General features: G+C 48.1%; 1 pseudogene; it reads right to left on the bottom strand.

The window, feature by feature from the left end:
* Positions 1 to 16572: 16572 nt before the first annotated feature.
* Positions 16573 to 16691, bottom strand: LOC126876294 (5S ribosomal RNA; annotated as a pseudogene).
* Positions 16692 to 17865: the final 1174 nt, after the last annotated feature.

The following is a 17865-nucleotide window of genomic DNA, read 5'->3' as shown; positions in this document are numbered from 1 at the left end:
TTTATTTATTTACTTTTACGGGATAAATCCTTGGATCGAAAGAAAGATTAGCTTGGAAGACAGAAAATAGGACGATAAGTACGTTCGAGTTGTGGTTAGGTTGGGTTACACGTACGTAAGAGAAGAGAAAAAGAAAATACATATGTAGATGGAGTAACGAGACAAGAGAAGAAAGTACAAAAGGACAAAGAACAGGATATAGTAATGTAAGATGGTCGGAAAAGATGCTCGAGAGAATGTCTCGAGTCTTAAGGATAGCATGGGTTGACCGAAGATATCGTTAGTCGACTAAGCTCATCGATATGCAGCTCGTACGTCTTGCGGACTGGTTTGCCAACTGCAAAGGAAACGGTCGATCCGGAGAAAATTCATCGAACAAAGTTCCGGTCGACCACACCGTGCTTGGAGACACGGTCGTCTCGGAATTTGACCAGAGATGGAAGACGAGAAGTCCCGTTTACTTTCATCCGAGAAGTTGGACTTCGCGTGGAACGATTCGAATACGCGTTTTGGGCAGGTGAAACAAAATCGTTGGAAGAAAACACGTTTAACGCGTAACGAAAGGAGATTCTTCGTTTTGCGATCGACGGCTCGCAAATTTGTCGAGGGCCGATCGCTCCTAGATAGCGGGATAACGGAAAGGTGGAAGGTAGGCCAGAGTCGAAGGCAGTTTGCCGGTTATTTTCTCGGTTGGACCGATCGATCGCGAGAGCCCGCTCCTCGAACAAACGTCGACTGTAGAGAGAGGTGGGGAGGAGAGGGTTGTAAAGAGCAGCGACGGCGTCTCTTACTTTGCTTTTTTACTCTTCGAACGATCCTGGAATCGGCCTGCTCGGCCGGTGACGGACCACGAGGAATAATTATTATTCCGCGAGAGAGAGAAGGGAAAAAATGGGAGTCGTTTGTTCAAACGCGACGAGGGTATCTTTCTTCAAAGTGGTTTCGAAGATTGCACGGGCGGCAATGGAGAAAGAGAGAGAAGGAGGCGGCCGTAATAATCAAAAACATTCTTAAACGTCTTATCCCGGGACTAATCTCGAAATTTTTCTCTCCTGGATGTCGAGAAGGAAAAGAGATTTCTCCGGGCGGAAAGAAACGCCATCCGCTGGAACGACTGCCGATGTTGGTCGATCCGGATCTAGAAACGTCGGATCGAGGAGGATCTCGAGAAACGGCGAGTCGCTGTGCTCTGCTTTGGAAACTCGATGGCGGGGCCGAAGGCGGAGGCCAGCGAGACCAGATACACGAGGTTCGTCGTCGTGTTTGCAGCGCACGCGAATGAAAAAAGAGAAGAGAGCAAAAGGTCGTGGGAACTGCAATATACACGCGTCCATTCATCCGGATGAAAAGGTTCGTTATAGGGGCAATTACTGTGGTGGTGTGGTGCGCTGACCTCTATCAACGGCCGCACCCCCGTTCTACTACACCTTACTCGGACGCGCCTTACTGTTCTCTGCATTTTAGATTAGTTTAATGTCGGCCGAAGCGAGCGAAAGCAGCCGCCCGTTGCTCGATAAGAGAATTAACCGATAGGGTAATAAGGAGGAGGCCACGCGAACCGTCGTTCCTCCCGACTCTTCCTTCCTTCCTTCCTTCCTTCCTTCCCTCCTACGTTCTCCACCTCCTCCTCCTTCTCCTCCTCTTCGTGATCCAGTCTCCGCCTTTCCCTTGCTTCGAACGCGCTTCGTCAACCCATCGGTAAAGTAAAACCATCATCTTGCGAGACGACCGATGCGCTTTCTCCGTTTTCGTTTGCTTCGCGCTTGCTGCCCGAACGAATGGACAAACAGCTGTTCGTCGATTACAGGACGACAGATTTTCTGGTTAGTAATTCGGATATACATAATATCGAGCTGTGTCGCTCGATTCGGAATATACTCGCTGGCCGATGAAACTTATTAATATGATAATCATCGAAGCAAGGAATTATTATCACGGTGACCTATTAAATATCGCCATATATTACGCATTGAATATTGCGTTATTACGCTGAGCCGTAAAATAATCCTATCGTGGGGAGTAAATGTTAATAAATTCAATCGGTTAAACGAACGATGCGCATCCGACTGTCGTAGATGGTTGGTTTCGAAAACATAAGAAGACGAAGACTAAAAATAAACGCGAACAAATGTGATCAACGAACGACGATATACGATTAAATTGGCTGGTTTTTAATGGTAGAACGGCGAGTTTCGCGACAAAGGATCGAACGATTCGGCTGGGATCGATAGTTTCGACGAGTTTCGCTTCGAGATACACGGTTACTCGTATTCGTTGACTAGTGGAAAATGAAACGAGAGAGAAGAGAAGAGAAGAGAAGAGAAGAGAAGAGAAGAGAAAAGAGGAAGAGCAGTGCGTGTTTTTTTCAAAACGGAAGAATCGATATTCCGTTTGGAACGGTTGGATCAGAGGGAAGAAAAGGACGCCGGCGACGGGGGAAGGGAGCGAACGCGTGACTGTGACAGCGCGCGTTGAAAATATACCTATCGACGTTGTCATCGATAATGCGTGGAATCGAAATTTCCAGGCGGACGAGTTGGTTCGGTGGCAGAAAAAGTAAAAAGTAGTTAAGGCTAACTATACAGCCGTGAATCCATCATATTAGCCATGGGACTAATCGGTTGTACAACGGGCCGCGCGGACGACAGAAACGCGCAATTTCGAATCAATCTCCGGGGATATCTGACAGGGGCCGGTCCTCGTTCGTTTTTCTCCGGCTGCAGTCAAATCGATAGCTCTATACGGCCAGAGCGAAACCGCGCCACGCCGGCCTGCGACAAACGCGAAACACCATTTCCGTGGAAAGCAACCGTGTAACCTACTTGCTTTCGAGTAACCGGAGCCCCGGGGTCACGCAGACGAAACGCCGGTCGTTACGACCGTTCGCGGAGAGACGCGGTCGCGAGGAAAACGCGTCAGCGAGAGGCGTAAATTCTCGCTACGATTCGGTGAATCGACGCCGCGAAGTAGTCGTTCCCCTGTTTCGGTTAGGATAACAGAGGTGGTTGAATGAATATGACACAGTAGTAAGTTATATTTCACCGTTTATTCCAACAACTTATAACGAGGATAGTTTCGCTGGTGCGTATGTACGAGATGAATGAGTGACTGATCTACGTGTGTGTATACCCGGTTAAAGGATGTTGACCGTTCGAAGGATGTAAACTCGGTACTGTCTTGGGAGACGATGCTGTGTCGGAGGAAAGCTAAGGATGGGTGTGTCTAGCGCACGGGACCATCGGATTTGTTGGTGCCGATGTTAGTTAAGAGAGTGAGGGAAATAGGCTTCGTTGTTAATTGGTTAAACGAAGGGTCTTAACCGCCCTCGAGAGAAAGTGGTTAGTGGGAGGAAAGTTGCAGCGTACGTGAGAAAAACTAACTTTCCCTAGTTAAGCCGTGGTAGACAATAGTCTTTGGAAATTCTTCGGAAACAGACGTTTGTTTGGTTTGAAGGACCTTTTCTAGGAAATCTATGAGATTTATGGAAGGTACTTGAAACTATGGAGGTTACGCTGCGAGTATCCGAAGACATCTGGTTGCCATATTGCCCGCGGTGTGTGGCCTGGGCTAGGTAGACTGTTACGCGACGTAACACCGGTTCTCCCTTAAACGCGATTAATGTATCGCTAGCTGGGAAAAAGGGAGAAAGAAAGAAGGAGAGGGGATAAGAACGAAGATAGAAAAGGGATTCGCATCTCGTGGAAATCGACACGGTTCGATCCACGTTTCAGCGAGCTTTCCGCCGTCGGAATCGACAATTGCCGGAGGAGGACCTTTTTGTCGAGCAAAATAAATAGACATTTTTCCCCTCCTTCGTTTTTCAGTATGTTTACCAACCCATTGTTCTATTCACCGTCGCTTCCGGCAACGTTCGATTTGGAAATGTTGACTCGGGAACATTCGATTTGGGTAACGTTCGATTCCGAAATGTTTTATTCGCTGACGATCGGTTCAGAAATGTTTGAGCCCGGAGATGGTGGATTCTCATACGTTCCATTCTCGGAACGTTCGATCCTCGGTAACACGGAGTTTAGCGATTCTCGAAACCCGGCAGAATCTTCGATTCGAAAGTGTTTGATAGACGTGCCCCGTATATCGTGCAAACACTCTTTTATACGAGTTTCGTGTATCTTTCTGCTCTCGGTTGTGCGACCAAAGTGCGCGATCGGTGTTTAGAACGAAACTTTCTTCGGGAAAAATCAGAACGTGCGTTACAATTCATTTACCAAGGAAATAAAGGCAAGGTCGATTTTGCACCGAGCTCGCCGTTTTCCGGGAACGTGCTGATATCCAAACGGACGGTTTGTATAAATTTCGGGGAAGGAGTAACCGGTTTACGATTTCGTCTGGCAGCAGCCTCTCGCGAATTATTCGCGTCGAAGATTCCGATGAACAGGGAAAGGGAAGGAAGGACGACAGAGGAAACGTATCGGTACAGGGCACCGAGTTAATTACATTAAAGATTCTGTACACAGATAAATTAGCTGCTTCTCCGTGCAGATAGTAATTATCGGGGTGATAAGTGGTAATAACAGTTTTACGCTAGTTTCAGCCTCTACCTGCTTCAGCTAACCGTTAACGAAGAAGACGCGGCAGTTAAAGCACTCGTTATCAAACAGCTTAACCCCGTAACTCCTTCGTGATTAAAAGCATCGCTATTAAGTGTCGTTATTCGTCGCGTTATTAGGGCGATACAGCTCGAACGTAATTAGCTCCTTGTGCAAATAATATCGGGTTGTCCGACAGTTTGCGCGGCGGATGTCGCGCAAGAAGAACGAAAACGACGAAAACGGGGAACAAAGGAAAGAATGAAGGCGGAGAGGGGCCGGAACAAAGCATGAGTCGGCTCAATGCGCGTACCTCGTTTTTCGGTTCTCTCGATAACCTCGAAAGCTCGTCGTTGTTCTTCGTAACGACGTCGTCGGCCGGCGATATTCCACGTCGTTAAAACAACCGGGACGAGTCAACACGGAGGCTTTCTTCCTTTTTTCTCTCCTGGAACGGATGCTCGAGAGGAAAAAAGTTTCCCGCCTCGTGCTCGGGCCACGAGCAAACGTTTTAACGCGATTGAAAAAGTTGAAACTCTAACGAGTGACTAGCAGCGATTAGCAGCAGTTTCCGAGTCGTATAGAAGGCGTGGTGTTTCGTTCGTTAAGTCACTGTTCACCTAGAAGCGTTTTCTATCGGTCGGTAATCGGAAAAGCTCGTCCCTCTGCTTCCGTTCCTCTCTCCATCGGCCGATTTACGCGACCCTAGTTTTATCGCTGTTTTATCGGTGGCCGTGCGTCGAAGCGTGCCTTTTTAAAAAGCTCGTACCACGGCAGTTTCTTCCGCTGCTCGTTTCTCGCTGGTCGCCACTGCGCGCGCACTTATAATTAACAATGTCACCGGTCGCGTCGAGTTGTCGCCGGTGCGGTTGTTAGCGAGAAGCTTTTAACGAAGCCGGACGAGGCGACGTACTTCTCTCGACTCCGTTTCTCCGCCAAAATACCAAGATCGATATCCGGTATCGGCGATGAAAACGCGCCGGTCCTTCGCCGCGCGATACGCAACGAAAGCAACCCGATCGCAGCGGGCTGATTTCACCGAGCCCGATGATTAAAAACGGGAGGGAATCGACGGTGCGAGATTTCCCGGCGAAGCTGCGGACGAGTACTGGATATTGAGATGAATTTAGCCGCGCGACGACGTCCTCCTTTCGGAAAATTTCAAGCGAATTTTCGCGGAAAAGTCGAGAAATTTGTAGAAACGTCGTACGATTCGTCGTATTTTATTAGCTCTATGGGCAACACGACAGACGTACGTACGTATCTCGAATTTCGTTTCCGCGAAATTTCACGGTGCCGGGAGAAATGATTCGCAAGGGCTCGGATCTTATCGTTGACGCGAGTCGATTTTCCAGGATCGTGAAGAAAGTATCTGATCAGCTGAGCGTATAACACGGTTTCTTAGATATGAATTTCTACGAGCGCAACCTAACCTCGACCTATTCCGATTTCAGATAAGATTTCCATCTTCGAGGAGACGCGAACCATGGAAAGAGAGGAGAAAAGTTGTAGGTATCGTTTCTGCCGCGTAGCGCCGGCACTTTCTTTGGAAAAAATTGCCGTTCGGCGAGCGTGTTTAACGTTAATCGCCGATCAACTTAGCCGTCGTCAATCGACCGAATCGAATAATTTCGAGGAATCTTCCACCGACTCTTATCGTCTTGGCCTGTTTCGCGTCTCCGTCGGCCGATTTTCTCGCACCGCGTTCTCCACCGCGGTTTTCTATCCGTATAATAGAATAGTATAGTAGAATAATACGTATAATATAATAGAATAGATACAACGATTATAACGCGTTGGATACCTGGATGTACCGATTGCCCCGGGGCGATCCTCCGTTTCTCCGGTTTTCGTTTCTTTCGTGCCAACCGAACCGAACAAAGGCGACGGATAGTTTCGCGGATAGTGGGCGTGCATCCATACGACGATAATTCTTCCTCATTTGTCGTCGTTTCTATAATTTCATCCGCTGCTGCCCCATCCAGTAGAGACTGGCCTGACCCCGATTTTATTATATTATATCATCCGCCCTTTTCCTACGTTTCCTCTTTCATCCCCCTCTTACCACTTTCCACGCTTTTCCTCCATTCTTCGCCGTTCCAATTGTTCCGTCGTATCTCTACCTCTAGCCTGTTTCTCAGGCTGCCTTCCCCTGTTTCCTGCCCGCTTCCTTTTTCTCCTTCGCTTGTCACGCTTTCTCTTATTTAATCCAGCCTCTCCTCTCTTCTTCGCCGCGTTCTTTCTAGTTTTTCACCGAGGCCTGCCTCGCGCCTCCCGTCTGCCGCCTCCCGCTCCCTCCTCGTCGCTGTCCCTAATTCCCTTCTCAGCCGGTTAAACCCTCCTGCCCCATCGTTCCAAGCTCCAGTCGATCCGTGTCTCCGTTCGATGCCGCCCCATTCCGATAATAACGCGCCAACCCGTCGCCGGAAATAAAGAGCACCTCGCGCTGATCCCTTTTGTTTCATCCCGAGCGATTCACCCCTCTCCTCGTTCGGTCGCCACCTCCCTTTATACCAGGCCGGTAAAAAATAATTGCAGAGCCGAAAGCGACGGAGATTCACGGCCCCCTTTTTCACCGCTGCGCCACGCCGCGCAACACCGCGCCATGTCGTGCCGCTACGAACCGCGTACCGTGTTCCCCTTTTGTCTTCGATTGCCGTCCGGTGACAGCGTTCTTCATCACGGCCTACCGTCGCACGCCCTTTCGTTACCGGGTTGTCGCCACCCCTTGGAAAATACACGACCCGCTGCAAACCCGTTGCTTCCGGACATCCTTTCGTGTAAGAATTCCACCGGTGAATGCCGCACAGAGGATTTAAGATAGAAGGGTTCTCTGGTTTGAGCGAGTGGAGCGAGTGATTAATGCGAGGCTGGATCTGACAAGCAGGGCGTGCAGGGGCAAGAACGCAGCAGACCGAGTATACGAGAACAGCGGATTGCTTCTGAACCGAGATCGAGCGACGGTCAGTCTTTGCCAGGGATATCGAGTAACCGTATTGATGCTGCCGACGATGACTTATAGCCGCTAATTTGCCGGAGTAGAAAATACGACGCGAAATTTCCAATTTGGAGGAAACGGTTGCCGCCACCTTGATTTTCGCTACCGTTTACAAGCTTCTAACGTTAGCACGTTATTTGCGATTCCATGGTAGACGATCCAATTATCTCGGCCAAGTTTTCTTCTTCCACTTTAATTACCACTTCTCAGGCCGTACAGTTGTATTTTCTTTGGCGAATCGGCTCTTACACGCGCTGCGCGAAATTAAACTTTACCGTTAAACTTGGCTTTCTTGTCGATAAAGTTCGATGGACATGGACGTATCGCGCATCGCGGCGATCGCCTTCCAAGCTCAGCGACCAAACGAAGAATCAAAGTCCCGCACCGTGTTTCGTTATTACGAACTTTCCGTTGAACACGCGCGCTTACAGCCCCCTTGCTTCCTTTTGCTGCGTTTCAGCCGCAGTTCCCAAGATATTACGACGTTAACTACGGTAATTAAAGTACGGTTCTACGTAGACCGTGATTAACAGCTGGCCGGTGTACCGAGTCACAGGCCGCCCCACGACACCCGACGTAAATAACAAAATTAACTTCTTCCCTTTCTTAATCGCCAGGCTCCGGACGAAAGCAACGATGACCGATCGTTCGTCGATCCTGCAAATTGTCCCTATAGCGGACTACGTTCGCCTATACCGGAATCGTCACGGCCCGCCATAAAGTTCACTTTGCCTTCAACGCTGTTACGTCCAAGGAATTGAGACGTTTGACATTGATCGGCGAGCAGCCAGCGCAATCAATCGGAATTTTTGCTCGGTCGTCGAGCTCGATCAGCGGCTCGCTTTCAACGCATATCCCAGCATGTTGTTTCGCGACGAAAACGCCACCTCGAGGGAGCGTTTGTGCAAAAAGAGCGGCTAAAAGGTGAGAACGCGACGGCGACAGTTTTATTCGCCCGTCACGACGTCACGACGGTACGACGTTACGACGTTAGGACGTTACGACGTCCGACCGAGCCGCGACGTAACTACCGCGAGACAGCAAGCCGCTTGGAAGGGATGTTTTTAAGGAGAAGAGGCAAGAAGAGAGAAAAAAGACAAAGGCGGTTATAAACGCAAAGAAAATACGAGTTCGCCGCGATGTTTCCGCGTTGATATTACGTTAGAGGCGGAACGCTGACATTCACGGTTGCGGAAGGAATCCATCCGTTAAACGATTTAGAAAGCAACTGGTTTTATTTCGGACAAAAAGATCCGACTCTTGCGCGACGTAGTTTAAAGCCGCCGTTTAATCTTGAGTCAGTTGCCCGACTTTCTGGTCAAGGGCTCTCACACGTATGCGTTCGTTGATGTTTCGCGAACGTTTATCGATAAAGTTAAAAAGTTAATTAAAGCGAAATACCGATGAAACACCTCGTTCGACGAGTTTCTCTCGATAAAGGAGTTGCAAGTCTGAACGTTATTGGAAATTGCGCGAGAAGGTTGGACGGTGGACGAGCTTGATAGTTGGACGAGGTGAGGGCGATCCGCTCCTCATCGCGGAAACTTCCAGCGAAACGTCGGACTTTATTCCTGACCTATCGAAACTTGGCGCGCAAAATTTACAAACTCGGCCGCGTTCGTCGTTGGTTGTCAGAACGTCCAACGATACGGGCATATTCTCGAAAGATTACACCTAATACGGGAGGATCGAAACAGAAAACTCGAACGAAGAATTGAAACGAAGGTGGCTAGACGGGTACATGCTCCGACCTTCTCCGTTTCGTATTCGCTGCACCGTGTACGATAGCTGTGATATACGGAACGCAGTGAAACTGGAACAGCTGAAAGAAAAATCGAAATTGCGAGTTGAGCGTTTTGCGGCGCAATAGAGCGAGATATATTTAACGGCGCTGATCAATTTACCCGGAAGATCGTTGCAAGCCTAAGAATAGCTCCGAGTTCTTCGAGGCAAGCCCATCGCGCAGAGTAATTAATTTTCTTAATCGACTAGCGAACAATAAATTAATCAACGTCGAAAAATCCAAAAATTTAACGTCGATCCAAGGATATTTTCGGCCAAGGCGTCGCAGGTTCCGTTCGCCAGAACGACGATCAAACGTGCTGCTAAACGGATTAACGGTGAATTACGCGAAGCAGCTTTTAATCGACGCTGCTCGAATATCAATTAAGGGCGGGAGTAGCCCGAGTGGCAAAACCGAGGTAATGCCGTATTTCGAAGAGATTGCTTCGCCCCGAGTGATTTAACGTCGTATAATCTGCTACGTGTTTCTTTTTTGCGTCGCTTCTTTCTATTCCTTTTTTTTTAACGGTACCTCGCGCACTTGTCGACGCGTTTGAGTTATTAACTCTCTTGTCCCCTTCCATCTCCTTCCTTTCTCCTTTTTTCTCTCTTTTTTTAATTTCTTTTTTATTTATTTAGATACCTTTTGTTTTTCAACCAATCTTTTTAAAGCGCTCGCGGAGGTGCTAAATATATCGTTTTATGCTTAATACATGCTCAACAAAGTGGATATAGAAGCGACGTTGAAACATTTTACTCTAAAGTTAGCCGTTACAAAGAAATCTGCGCAACGGCTCCCGCAGGACGTTACAAATTTCGAGGACCAGTTTTACAGCGTTACGAAATATACCGCAACAACATCGGCACGAAACCTCGCACAGTCTGAATTACCGTAGGAAAAAAGAAATTCCACTCGGCAGCAGGCATTCGCGAACGAGTGACGCAAAAATATGTCGGTTTCCACGAGGATGGGGGGCGGGGGGGGGGGGGGATGAAAAAGAAAAGGAAGAAACCGTGGAACACGGGGTGTCGCTGAACCGGACGATAATTTATGTATCCGTTCGCTAAACTTGCGGATGCTCGCTGATCGCGTCGAACGACAAAGGCTTAACGAAACCGTATTATTTCTGCGAGTCCGACGCGGCGTGCCGATAAAAAGAACTAGCAAACGGTTACGAGCTCGACACCCGGAACGTCGCTTGGATCTGGCAGAAGACGGTACGATACGCGGAACATTGGACGGATAAAACGAACACCGTCGTTTATCGATAAACAGAGCCGCTGTCGTAACGCGTTCTGTCGTGACGCGCTCGAGCAAAGTGCTGGAAATTTGTCACGTCGTGCTCGAACGATCGTAGCTAAACTCGGACGAAACGTGGCGGCTTCCAGTTGTTCGTTGTTAGTCGTTTCCAATGGGATACGGCGGCCAAAGGTAAAATAAAAAGCTGTTAACGAGATCGTCTACGGCGATGAGAATCCATCGGCGATAGCCGCAATTCCGTCCGAGTAAACGGCAACCTACTCGCTACAAACCTAATCGTATCCTTGTGCTCGTGATTGGTATATCTTGCCACGTCGATAGACCGCCAGCGACAGGTGCTACGTATCGATCTTATTAGACAGGAGGAACAATGGCAAACAAATCACGATCGCGTCAATGTCTATACGTACAACGACGCAAACGGAAACGTTTGTCCCCCTGATCGTTCGTAGTTAGACCTGTCGGACCAGCGAAATCGAGCGTTCTCGATCGAGCGTTCGCCAGCACAACTTTTCGCTCCTCTTCTTACGCCTCCTACGAGCGTGCAGGTAATCTTATTCCGAAAATGTATATGGAGAGTCGTGAACGCGCGTTATAACATACAGGCTGGAACGAACGAGCGAAGAGACGGTATCGCGATACCGATATCTACTTGAAACGCAAGATAAAGGAACGAGGGAGCAGCTCCTCCCTTTCGGAGCTCGGTATTCGATCGATGACGATCGTTTCGACGTCCAACGGACTAAATACGTGTGACGACGAGAGCTGGAATTACCAATACGAAGGTAAGTAGGTGTCTGTTTTCTTTTGCCCGACGCGTCGAAATCAACGCGCGTGTGTTTTGCAAAGTTTGAGAACAACGACGCGTCGAACGTATTTCAGCGATTCGCAAACTGTAACCGTTTCCTCGATATTGTCCTATAGATCAGCTACTAACTAAATTGTTACGAATTTTCAGTTCGTTCCGTTCTCGTTCTCGTTCTCGTTCCGTTTTCACGCTCTTTTCGCGCACCAACATATGAAACGGACAGAGATTCGATGGTTACACGCACGTCATCGTACTAGGAAACGTATCAAAGTCTCGCACAGAAGGATCAGTCTGGCGGAAGATCACACGGATGTCACAGGTAGCATATTCGAACATCATGCGGGACGTACGTCTCGCAGGCAATCTGTTTATGCGTTATTGTCCCGTCCTTGAACGGAATAATTTTCAAACAGCCGCGGGATATGTGCATCTGTTGCGATACGAGCGTTACAAATACCGCTGACACTTTCTCTCGCCAGCAATATCTCGCTCGGTAGAAACGCTTCGCCGCCTACGTTTGCTGACAACGATGCTGGAAAATCTCGATTCTTTGCCTCGACAACGTCTTACGATCGTCGCCGCTGTAAAAACGAGAAAACGTAAACGGAACGTGTAAACGAATAAACAGGCAAGTTCATCGAAGCAACACGAAAAACTTCTAAAAACTGCGAGAGCCGCGTTTCAAAGCATCAAACACCACCTGTAAATATTCAGCCATCGCGCAGACAGCTTTCAATCGAGTCGTCGTCGATCGGCCGCTTTTTTCTGGCGTTTGCCCGTGAACGCGAGTAACCGTGCCCTGTCGAATCTGTCGATACGCAGAGCGCCGAAAACAAGACGCGACGTTCGGCGGAACGTGCCCGAACGATCGTTCACCCTTAGCCGCGGAATCAACGCGAGAGAATGGACGAAAAGGTTCGATATTGCTGGAACGGCGCCCGTCACGCGGATCGAACGACGCGCCAACGACCGTGCGTTATAAACCGATCTCTCGAAAGCCGTTCTGTGCGTCGCGCGATCGTTTTAATACGTTGGAAGCTCGCTCTCGCGAGAATCACCGCCCATTCTAACTCGCGTCTCCGAACGTCGTGCAAAGCAAATACCTATCTGTTATCCAGCCACCGAAACCTTTCCTCTCTCTCGCCGACGTCACTCCTCTCCTGGTAAACTCGAGTGCATCCGTTTAACGACGGAACCTTTCCGCAACATTAATTCTCTTTTTCCTCGTTCCTTACGCGCTGATTCGCCGATCGAGTCTTCTATTCGCAGAGACAGCGTCGAGACGGTCACCACGGTTTTTACGTTGGTAAAACGCGGCAATACGTTTTACAAAGCCGCTTAAACGCACCGTGACTATTGGCTATTAACGTATCCTATTATCGCAACAATGCGAAACTTTTCGTATGCGTATTTTCGTATATGCGTATATCGGTCGAATATCGAGAAAAGGGCACTTTGGATTTTCACGCTTTTCCGATATATCGCTAAACGCTAAAGACGTTTTAAACAACTTTTTCCTGCGCATACGTACAACCGATGCGGCGTTTGGTCTTAGTGTTGCGGTTATGCGGGAAAGCCTTGGTTTTCGAAGCTCGATGTAGGTAGCAGTATCTAATATTAATCCGTTCACCGCCGTGGCATTTTTTATGTTTACACCGATAAGGGTAAGCCGTGAATATTGCTAAATACTATAACCCGACCCAGCTTGGAAACTCGGGCCGAGCTACGTGTAATATTTTCCCGTGTAATTCGTGATTGAAGGCCGAGCGCCGACCGTGCGTGTAGGACAAAACCGTTCGAAACGTCGAGCTTCGCAACGTATTTCGAAAGCATCGAGATCGAAGGTGGCCTCGTTTTTTCGAATATTTACCGACTCTCGAATCGTTGCGCTTCTTCTAGTATTCTCCGCATTCGTCGTCGAAAACGGCGATCAAACGAGCGATAGAAAATTTTAGATAAATTTCACGTCATTCTGTATTTTCCTTCGCAACTTGCCCTCGATTATCGATTATTTCTTATCGTAGAACAAATTATCCAGGAAAAATCTTACAACGTGCTATCGTCAGCGTGATTTCCTTCTGTGATTCGCTCGTGCCGGACAGCACCAGCCTCGTTCGAAAAGTTCGAGGGGCAGGGGGCGAGCGAGTCTATTTCCGTGCGCGGAGTTAACCAGCATCTGGAAGGAGTCGCGTAAACGTGTCTACGCCCGGAGAGGATGACGCTCGTTCGCGAAGAACATATACACGAGGGCCAAGAAAGCACGAGCGAGGGTTGTTGAGCGCGTTTTGCGTTCGACGCGCAGCCACCAGCGAACCAGTTAATTCTCCGCCGTTTCGCGTACAATCCCTAAATTACGAGCGAGACGAGACCGCTTTGTCGAATTCCTGGTACTTAAGTCGGACCCGGTGGTTTTCGCATTCGACACTCCGCGTTGGTTATTCGCAAATTTTTCGTCGCGGTATTTGATCGATTTGGCCGACTCGGAAGCGCGGAGAGGGCTCGAGGCTCCTTCGCTTGGTGCAATCAACAATTGCAATTTTGTTAACTGCTCCGCGGGCGATCAGAGACCACGAAAAGTATCCATCAGATGAAAGCAGATCAGAGGCGGAAGATCAAACGACAAGGAACGCGGGCATAATGACCTTAGGTCGTGTTTAGGTAACTCGTGTTTTGTTTTCATCGCCGAATCGTTTGCGATGAGGAAAAAGCCAGATCCTGGAACTTTTGAGTCGCTTACGAGCTTTGTGAATGATTCGTCGCAGTTGCGAGTAAATTTTTTTTTTATATTTTACGTGGAGGAAATCCGCACGGACGCCAGGCCGCTTCTGGGGAAAGCGGCGTGGTAGTGTCGGATTCCAACCGACTAAAACCTCCACGATAACCGTCCCGGCTGCGATCGAGAGAGGCCCGGGAACCGATGTGAGCGTTGCAACGGGGCCTCCCCCGCGCGCTTAATACCACGGCTGATGGAGCGGTGTGTGACCATTGTCACACCGCCTCGTCGCCGGAGCCACCGACCCAGGCAGCCCAATTCCCCTAACGGCCTAATTAAAAAATAATTGTAGGAATTATCAAAAAATATGGACTACGGGGCCCCAGGTGGATGTAAACCTGGAATCTGTAGCTGGACTACTACACTAAGGCAATGGCAGTACGGATATTCACAACACAACTGTTCTTCTGTATACACAACACAATTACTCTTCTTCACTACCACATTTTGATGACAGGTGACGATCGTTTCGTTGTTCGGGGTTAGTATCAATGTTGCTGTGTTACAAGTATTACGAATATCAGGAGGAAGAATTTTTTTTCCTCTTTTCTTTTTTTTTTGTTTTTTCTATGTTGTTTTCATAGGTATTCTTTTTTTTACTTTTTTTATTTTATTTTTTATTTTATTTTTATTTTTCACATCTCGGGAGGTAATTTCTCGTAGAGAGACACCTAAGACGTAGAAGCTGCGTCGCCCAAGTACGGATTCTCACACACATCACATTTCACTTCTGATCCTGAACTCACTTATATCAAAATCCAGGAGGGAATGGATTCGAACCGCCAACCTATGTGTTTGCAGTCTGCTACAGTAACCACATAGCCACCGTCGTCCTGTACAAAGTATAGTTCCATAATTCTTATTTGATGCTAAACATTCTGATCTCGCACTATTAGATATATATTATTCATTATTCTCCCTCCCCCACCCCCTCTCATCCCACCCCAACCCCGCCCCCTCCCTCTCATCCCACCTCTCCCCAAAGTTACACAGCACCCAAAAAGCAGGCTACCGAAGCGTCCTGTTTTGCGACAAAGTTTTCAGGACAGAAAAAAATAAAAAAAATTCATAAAAAAGCTCCGCTCCTCAGCGGCTTAAACCCAAAAATTGTATTATACACGAAAAATATAAAGCGCCGACGCATAATACAGCATGGCTACGCCGTACCGCCACGTATCAGTACCTTTGCCTAACATATCTGTTGGAATACGACGATATCAACCGCATGCAGATAAGGTAATTGATCGTACGGATTCTTCCCTTCGCTGCCCAGCGCCATCCCCACTAGCGTGCGTTCGTGAGATGCACCACGGCGGCTAGCACGTGCAGGCTCTTTCGAAAATTCGCCGGAAGAAGCGTCAGGATATGGATGGAACATTCTAGATGGGCACGTCGAGAAGCTACTAGAAGGTTCTGTGCCACATGTGACGCCACACAGACACCCACACAGGTCACAATCATTACTGCATAGAGAGTGGGGCTCTAAACCTTTTCAAGGGCCATGGGTCACTAAGCCAGTCAGTCTGTGAATAACTAGCCAACTGTCTACATTCCAGAACGCACATTTATAATCCTTGTAATAATTGTCTAATAAATATGTCGGGTTTACATTAGAATTAGGGTTAGGGGCGTGAAACGAATCCTCGTTTGGGTTACACGTTGTCGTTATGCAATAGAGAAGACATTGACTAGCGCAAATACGATTATTATAGAACCGGACAAGTAACCGTGGTAGTTAGGTACTCGAGAAACTAATGACAATGATCCTAGGTTCAATAACGAATCCGCGGTCGACGGGATGATAGATGAACGTACTCACAAAATCCAAGTCGGATGCGTAATATTCACTGGCCGTAAAGGGTTACTCCTTAATCGATGAGATCGCGAGCGAGAATGCCTTTCCCGTCCCGATGATGCCACAGAGGAAAACTATAACGGGGTGTGTCTAAGGATACGAGATCATCGGATTCGTCGAGAAAAGCCTTCGTTCAGAAAGTAAGGGAAATTGACGTTGCTGCTAATTGGTCAATCTCCATATCGGTGGTTAGAGAAGGATGCTAGCCGCCCTCGAGGGAAAGTTGCTAGTGGGAGACGCCGCTCGTTGAAAAATACGTCTCCCCTATCTTCCCGTAGTTGGGACAAAGGCTGTTTGTCTGTTTGAAGGACTTTAGTTAACTAAACCTTAAGATTTATAACGGGCCCTCGGGCTAGCCGAACATGTACTGCGGAGACGCATCGACATCTTAATACCACGGCTGATGGAGCGGTGTGTGACCATTGTTAGACCGCCTCGTCGCCATGCCAGGCAGCCCGGTTCCCCTACCGGACTGCTTGGCGGCCCCGAGGCGCTGAGCCGCCAAGCGCCCAAGGCCCGAACCCCACGGAGGGGGGGCCAGCACGCTTCGCCAACGCCACACGGAGGTCCCAGGCGTTCACCCATCCGAGTACTACCCGTGCCCGGCGCTGCTTAACTTTCGTGATTTGACGGGAACGAGTGCATTCAGCCCGGCCAGGGCGTTGGCGTTGCGAGTAAATGGCTCTTTACCAACGTTCTTCTTCCATCTTTCCGGATTCCAATCCTCCAGCATCGATCTCGTTTTCTTGGTCTACGACGTCGTTCGACGTATCATTAGCAGGATAATTAGTTTCCTCTTTTGACAAATTTTTATCTCTGTTGAGATGCGATTACATCTTTAGACACAACGTTAGGCAATATTCTGAGGGGACAAGAAGTTTTGGAGAGAATGGTAAAGAAAATTTGACTTATGACACATAAGAATTATTTATTTTATTATGTAAATAGACCGCGGTTTTTTACGCATTTGTGGAAAATTTGCACGTAATACGACGAAATATATATGCTTCCTTTAATATTTTTCTATAATACTTAATAGGTAATGCAATTGTCCACCCTTTTGTCTTTTATCGGGATTTTATTTTTTTAAATATATTGTAGGTCTAATTATAAAATATTATTGTAGGAATTATCAAAAAATATGGACTACGGGGCTCCAGGGGGATGTAAACCTGAAAGCGTAGGTTTTGTGCGTGTCTATGGAGAAAAAGGTTTCCCTCGCGCAACTATGATCGAGCATCCAAGCTCGAAGGATACAACGTAAAAGTGGAGAGGAAAAAGCATAATCCCGGCAGAAAGGAAAGATCCAAGTGCTTCTCGCTTGTTCTTAAATCCGCAGAGTAAATGGAACGGCAGTAAGAAAAGCAATGACCGAAAATGGAGCGTTCCACTGAATAATGCAACGTTAGACGGTGAATAAATACAGACGGATAAAGCCGTCGCAGCCTCGGTATCGCCAGCTTATTAACGATAAAATCAACGATGTCGCGATACTTTGTCGATGCGACGAACGCTCGTTCGAGACTTGGCTTCGCGATGAGAAACAGTTTTGGAGGAAACGCGTGTAGATAAGGGAGTGGCGATTCCGTCGAACCGGAATGCGAGGAAAAGAAGCGAACGATTCTGCGAAGCTGACGCAGCGCAAACTTTCCTCACGACGTTAACAAACAGAGAAACGGAAAAGTAATTTCTCCAATCTCGAGAATATTTATAAAACGCGGCAAACAGAGGTACATATCGCGTGTTTACGCTTTATAAATAGGAGGAAAACAGGAAGGATGAAAGAGGACAGGCGGAAAGGAGAGAGAGGCGGGGGGATTGGCGAGGAATATCAGGATAAA

Source organism: Bombus huntii, unplaced genomic scaffold (genome assembly GCF_024542735.1).
Source record: "Bombus huntii isolate Logan2020A unplaced genomic scaffold, iyBomHunt1.1 ctg00000068.1, whole genome shotgun sequence".
NCBI lineage: Eukaryota > Metazoa > Arthropoda > Insecta > Hymenoptera > Apidae > Bombus > Bombus huntii.
This window is presented reverse-complemented; position numbering and strand designations above follow the sequence as displayed.